Source organism: Chionomys nivalis, chromosome 23 (genome assembly GCF_950005125.1).
Source record: "Chionomys nivalis chromosome 23, mChiNiv1.1, whole genome shotgun sequence".
NCBI lineage: Eukaryota > Metazoa > Chordata > Mammalia > Rodentia > Cricetidae > Chionomys > Chionomys nivalis.
This window is the reverse complement of record NC_080108.1, coordinates 37,312,367-37,319,433: the sequence shown is the minus strand read 5'-3', so window position 1 is coordinate 37,319,433 and position 7,067 is coordinate 37,312,367. Positions and strand designations below refer to the sequence as shown.

The window sequence follows — 7,067 nt, the reverse complement described above, 5'->3', positions numbered from 1 at the left end:
GTTGGCCCAAGTATTTTCTGTTTATCCTTTACCGAAAATGCTTTTTCTTTGGGCGACACAGCATTGTGATGGGAATTAGAGAACACACATTCTCAGTGAAAGCATTACCTACCAGCTCCCAAATGTGGTCTTAAATACATTACTTAAGACTCCTAAATTTCTGTTTCATGTCATATGAAAATTAAAATAATCACAATGCATGGACTTACTAGGAGTATTCTGTAAGCAGTGTATATACACATTTTAATGTAGACCTTAAAGACAGTAGGTTTATGGGTACAGAGATTTATGCATAAGAAATGGGTAAGTAACAGACAATTCAACAGATTCCATCTTCATTGTGCTTGATATCTGGGATAGAATGAACAATTACTAAAATGGTAAGGTGGAGAGAAATCACAGAAGTTGTGATGAGTCCCATGTCCTCATATGCTGATGGGAAGTTACCAAGAATGAACTATGCATAAAGGACTCAATAATTCTGTTTACTCTGAGGAACACTCTAAAGGATAAAAGTTTTCTCATTAGCATGACTTTCATGTCTTTCAAAGACACACTGGATATAATGGCTTGAAAAAGGCTACTTTAAATACAGCTATAAAAGCTTGCTTACCAGCCCCTGAGTAAAATAATAGTCCACAAAAGAAAGGTAAGATTACTAATCTTTTATCTTGAAATGTTGAGTTTTGTACTTAAATGATAGCTTTCAAATGATAACAATGATACCATTTACTCTAAATATTTACTCATGACCTTGTTTCCATTAGTGATGATTGCTTTCAAATGATAACAATAATACCATTTACTCATGACCTTGTTTCCATTAGTGATATTTCGTTGTATCTGTTAGGTATTCAATGTTGTTTATTTAACTGAGTCTTCGTAATAGTTCTGAAGAGTGGTTGTTGCAATCCTTTAGCAGAGAGATTATGACTTCTTTTCTGTGCTCCAGAAACGTCAGGACTTTGATGCCTGAGTAGCACCCTTCCATACAGCTTTGGACTGCAGAGTTGTTTGTAGTTCCCATTACTACCACGGCTAACAGTTGATGGCATGCAAATGACTAGGATACAGAGTCCCCATTTCAGAAACATTTATATCCTACGACATCATCTTATTACTATCAAATTTGGACTTACTATAAAGAATACTATATAAACCATTCTATTTCTACAACCACATAGGTATGTGAATTAAGTTCAGTGAGTCTGATTAATAAGAACTTGCATAAATCAAACGCACACGTAAGTTTAAACTGGGCTCCTAGTCATCAAGATTGAAGTAACTGTACTTTTAAAATAAATGTTGTCTTCTACTTTCCAATAGGCATATGTGAGTATCTAGCAATGGTTGGCCACATGGTTCAGATGGTTGGATGTCCAACTAGCATGCTTAAAAACCTAGGTACAATCCCAACACCTAATAAAACTAGGTGTGGTGGTGCATGTAATTTTCCATGGTAATTTTTAGTTATATAAGGAGTTTGAGGGCAGTGTTTGCTACATGAGAACCTGTCTTAAAAATTAAAAATTAAAATGGGGGCAATTAACAATAAATAGTTTTTACAAAGATTTGTAGAACTCAACACTATCATGTAGTCTGGAGGAAATATAAACTGTAAATTCATCTCCAGGGCCAGTTGACAATGTCTCTTAGGAGATGTTTACCCACATGCAGCTTACTGAGCCAGTGTATCTAATTGGGATATTTATAGGGACATGGATAGGAACATGAGCCACTTATGATGAAAACTCCCTTCCTTCAGCGATGGTAACTACTTACATATCCTTGGGAAGAGTGGAGTCTTATGTACTATCTCAAAAGCTATCCATGAGCTCTTTTGCCCTTCCTTTTGTACCTTATGAGTTTTTCCTCTTTTATAATATTAATAAAAACCAGTCTTGTAGCTTGTGTAATCACAGCTGTTCTGAGTTCAAGAAGGCACCAGCCACACCATGCCTAGGGGATGGCATTCTACAACACATTCATCTTCATCAGTGTATCATTGTACTTCCGTGATGAACACAAGTAGGGCATGAATGCTGAGCATTGGTGCTAAGGACTCTACTTCTTCTTCGCTTGTATCAACTACCAGTCCCTGCTCTGAGATCTGTTAAGGACAGCAGTTTTCTCTTTTATCTTTGCTAAGCTGAAATACAATGGCCTGGAATGTTCAGCAGACACCAAATCCCTCTGTTCCTGTTTTGGAGCTGAAAGAAGAAATGTGAAGTGAGGAGGGTGGAGCAAACCATGCAAGGGACCATGTCTGACTCCATGTCTCCAAAGCATGCCTTCCCAGTTGCCTCAGACTGGGGAGTGATAAAAGGCAAATACAGTCTGAGTAGTCCTCACGATCCAGGGCAGAATGTGAGACACAGAACCAAAGGCACAGCGGAAGTTTCCTGAATAAAAGCTTGGAGCAGAAAGAGGGGATTATGAACACAAAATTCAGTTTGGAGTTCAGTTCATAATAACGGGTTGGGCCTATGTCATTGTGTCAGTTTTGGCAGGTGAATGTTTGGTGATGTTCAGTAATGAATGTTCTATAGTCCAGGATGGTAACTGCTGATTGGTTTTAATTTTTAACTTGACACACCTAGGATCTCATAGGAAAAGGGTCACAATGAAGGATTGCCTACGATGGGTTGACATGTGTCTGTATCTATGGGAGACTGTCTTAAGTTAGAAAATCCCAGCCCACTGTGGGTGGCACCATTCCCTGGGAATGGAGTCCTGAAGTGTCTAAGAGTAGAAAAATGCAGCTGAGAAGCAAGCAAACAAACAACATGTATTCATTACTCTCTGTTCCCGACTGTGGATGTGATGTGACTGCATGTCTCAAGATCCCTGATAAAAAGCCCATACCTGAAATTATAAACTGAAATAAGTCCCCTTCCCCACTAAATTGATTGATTTGGTCGACATAATTTTATTTCACAAGAAAAAAAAAAACAGAACAAAAATGATAAGGAAATTAGGTAAGGGATGTGATAGGAAAAATAATGGTCCCTGAGGTTGCCTAAAAACTGAACACATTAATCATAGCATCCTTATATGAGAAATAGGATGCTGTAGGAGGAATCCAGGTCAGGATGTTACAGTAGGAGAAAAGTATCTGATTTTGAAAATCAAAGGAAGCTATATAAAAAGAATGCAGAAAGCCCCTGAAAACTGGAAAGGAATTGGCTGTTCTCTAGAGCATCCAGAAGATATAACAACCTTGCTAGTACCTCCACTGTGTGCAGTGGACTCTGCGGCCTCACTAGTACCTCCACTGTGTGCAGTGAACTCTGCAGGCTCACCAGCACCTCCACTGTGTGCAGTGGGCTCTGCATCCACACCAGTACCTCCACTGTGTGCTTGCAGTGGACTCTGCAGCCTCACTAGTACCTCCACTGTGTGCAGTGAACTCTGCAGGCTCACCAGCACCTCCACTGTGTGCAGTGGGCTCTGCATCCACACCAGTACCTCCACTGTGTGCTTGCAGTGGACTCTGCAGCCTCACTAGTACCTCCACTGTGTGCAGTGAACTCTGCAGGCTCACCAGCACCTCCACTGTGTGCAGTGGGCTCTGCATCCACACCAGTACCTCCACTGTGTGCTTGCAGTGGACTCTGCAGCCTCACTAGTACCTCCACTGTGTGCAGTGAACTCTGCAGGCTCACCAGCACCTCCACCATGTGCAGTGGACTCTGCAGCCTCACCAGAACCTTCATTGTGTGCAATGTACTCCACTGCAGATCTCCCACATCTGCAGCAAATAGCAGCAAATTTGTGGCATTCTTTATTCTGATAAGAAGTCTGTGTAGCACTGTCTTTGCAACCATCCCAAAGTTCTAATATTATTATAGATTTAAGATTGCTTTTAAAATAAGGAATGTCACAGTGCATTGACAGCGTTGCAGCCCTTCAATGTTGTTTCAACCCCACACAACTCTGCACACTCAAATACATTTGGAGTTCCTTGGATGGGTTCTAAGGTGCCTTGGTCCTTACTTCTGTTTGGTTTTCCCACAGTCTGACACCTCTGTCAAGTGCCACACCTGTCTGGAGAGGAAGCATTTGACACACTGCTGGTTTCTGACCTCCACCTCCTCTTTAGACATAGGCTTGCTGCGGATGCATAAGGGTGACAGCAGTTACTACCATCTCCCACAAAGTTTGGGCAAAACAACACTTTTCAATGTAACATATTCCACTGAAGATAGAAATTTGGAACAGTGCTGCACTGTGTTGCCATGGAAACCAGACAGACTGAAAATCTAGTCCTTTCTTTCATCTGAGCAATGGAATGCCAGGAAGCTATGCCACCATCCCACGGGCTCGAGCAGACCTTCTTCCTCACCAGATGCTAGTCCGTGTTGAGGTGTGGACTACGTTGACAGTGTGGGACAATTGCCAGGTCACAGTGTTCCCCTGAGAAATGGAGAGTGAGCAAGTGGGAGTCCATCGTGTTGGCACCACACCCAAAGCTTTCCTTTAGTTTCTGTCATTTCTTTTATTATTTTTGGTACCATTTACTCAAATATGATTATTCCTAATGTAGGTGGTCAATAAATAATAATAAAAAGCACCTACAGTCAGGATACATAGAGTGTTCTCCGTCTGAAATGGTTGTTATATGTCTAGGTGTCCAAAATGCTGAAATGAGAAGGTCCTACTTTAGACACCTTGTGTGGGTCTTGGCTTCACACACAGACTTCACATAGGGCAGCAAGTCGTTCAGGATCCGTACTGCATACCAGCTGTACTCACTTGCCATGTATGCTATTTTCATCCTATTTTAGACCTAATAGCCTTCAAATATACTCTATAAAATACAGAGAATCCCATGAGCATCCGTAACTATAAACATGCATAGGAACACATCTCAATTCTTTACTGTATAAACATGAGATGAAAGCTAGAAAATACTGAGAACTTTCTAAAGTCAGATTATCGATGCTGAAAGACCCAGGATTAAAAGCTGAGTTTTTCAGAGCATTGTATCCCTTATGTACCTTCTGGTAACACAAAACTCTAGATAGTACTCAAGCATTGTGAACAAAGGAGGGTTATCAGTTAACACATTTCTGGAATCATACAGACTGAACATATTTGAACTACAGATTAAGTGTCTGACAGGAAAGACCTCAAATATTGTAGTTCATATATCACATCAATTCATCCAATATTATACCATTCCATTCCATATCATGCTCTACAACACATACCATACCAGCATATTTCATTGTATTAGAGCAGAAGAAAATATTTGAGTTCTTTTGCCCTGACAATAACTAAAGATTTTTTTTCTTTTTGTATCTGGAATAGTCTTGAGTTTGCAGTTCTGGAGACTCCATTGTTTTGGGACAGAGACCTCTCTGTCCGCATTTTCTCACATTATGTTCTCTGGATATGTATCAGTGAAGGAAAACCACCAAGAATATTCCTTTTGTTTTATGAAAAATAGAGAAAATGTCAACTGATATTCGAAGACATTTTTCACTTTTCTGTGTGTGGGAATAGGGATTGGTCCCATGAGAAGTGCCTGTTGCACACACATGAGGACCTGAGTTCAAGTTTACACCCCGGTAAAAACTGTGTGTGGGGTGTGCATCTCTTGCCCTGGTGTCTTAGGTAGGGCAGAGAAAGGTAGATTTCCCATAGCTCACTAACTAGCAAGTATAACCAAAATAACGACCTTCAGCTTTAGTGAAGTGACCTTGTATGAAAGAACAAGCTGAAGAGTGGAGGCAGGTGTGAGTGGGTGCAACGGAAGGAATCATGGCTGCCAAAGTGTTTGAGTCCATCGGAAAGTTTGGCCTGGCTTTAGCAGTGGCAGGAGGCGTGGTAAACTCCGCCTTGTATAATGTGGATGCTGGCCACAGAGCTGTCAACTTTTTATTTATTTATTTATTTATTTATTTATTTATTTATTATGTATACAATATTCTGTCTGTGTGTATGCCCGACCCCATTACAGATGGTTGTGAGCCACCATGTGGTTGCTGGGAATTGAACTCAGGGCCTTTGGAAGAGCAGGCAATGCTCTTAACCTCTGAGCCATCTCTCCAGCCCCAGAGCTGTCAACTTTGACCGATTCCGTGGAGTACAGAATGTCGTGGTAGGGGAAGGGACTCACTTTCTCAGCCCTTGGGTACAGAAACCAATTATCTTTGACTGTTGCTCGCGCCCACGGGATGTACCAGTCATCACTGGTAGCAAAGATTTGCAGAACGTCAACATCACACTACGTATCCTCTTCCGGCCGGTGGCCAGCCAGCTCCCTTGTATCTACACCAGCATCAGCGAGGACTATGATGAGCGGGTGCTGCCTTCCATCACTACAGAGATCCTCAAGTCGGTGGCGGCTCGCTTTGATGCTGGAGAATTAATCACCCAACGAGAGCTGGTTTCCCGGCAGGTGAGAGATGACCTCACAGAGAGAGCAGCAACATTTGGGCTCATTCTGGATGACGTGTCCTTGACACATCTGACCTTCGGGAAGGAGTTCACTGAAGCATGGAAGCCAAACAGGTGGCTCAGCAGGAAGCAGAGAGGGCCAGATTTGTGGTGGCAAAGGCTGAGCAGCAGAAGAAGGCAGCCATCATCTCTGCTGAGGGCGACTCCAAGGCAGCCGAGCTGATCGCCAACTCCCTGGCCACGGCAGGCGATGGCCTGATTGAGCTGCGGAAGCTGGAAGCAGCGGAGGACATTGCTTACCAGCTCTCTCGCTCTCGGAACATCACCTACCTGCCAGCGGGGCAGTCGGTGCTCTTCCAGCTTTCCCAGTGAGGACTCCCTGCTTGCACCTTCTCAGGCCAACCAGGCCATGGCCTCGATCATTCTGAATACACTTTCCTTCTGCTCCACCCCAGAAATCACTGTGAAATTCCATGATTGACTTAACGTGAAGGAAATAAAAGCAGAATCACTTCAGATCTGTAATTACCAAATGAAAAAAGAAAAGAAAAGAAAAAACAAGCTGTGCAGAGTGATGGAAGAAGACATTTGAACCCACCCTCTGTCCTCCACTGAAGCATTCGAGAGGAAGAGCGCCACCTACATACCCGTGGCCACATATG

At 42.5% G+C, this 7,067-nt stretch overlaps 1 pseudogene; it reads left to right on the top strand.

Annotated features, from left to right (window-relative positions):
* Positions 1–5,766: 5,766 nt before the first annotated feature.
* On the top strand, positions 5,767–6,777 carry LOC130865460 (prohibitin 1-like; annotated as a pseudogene).
* The last annotated feature ends 290 nt before the right edge of the window (positions 6,778–7,067 follow it).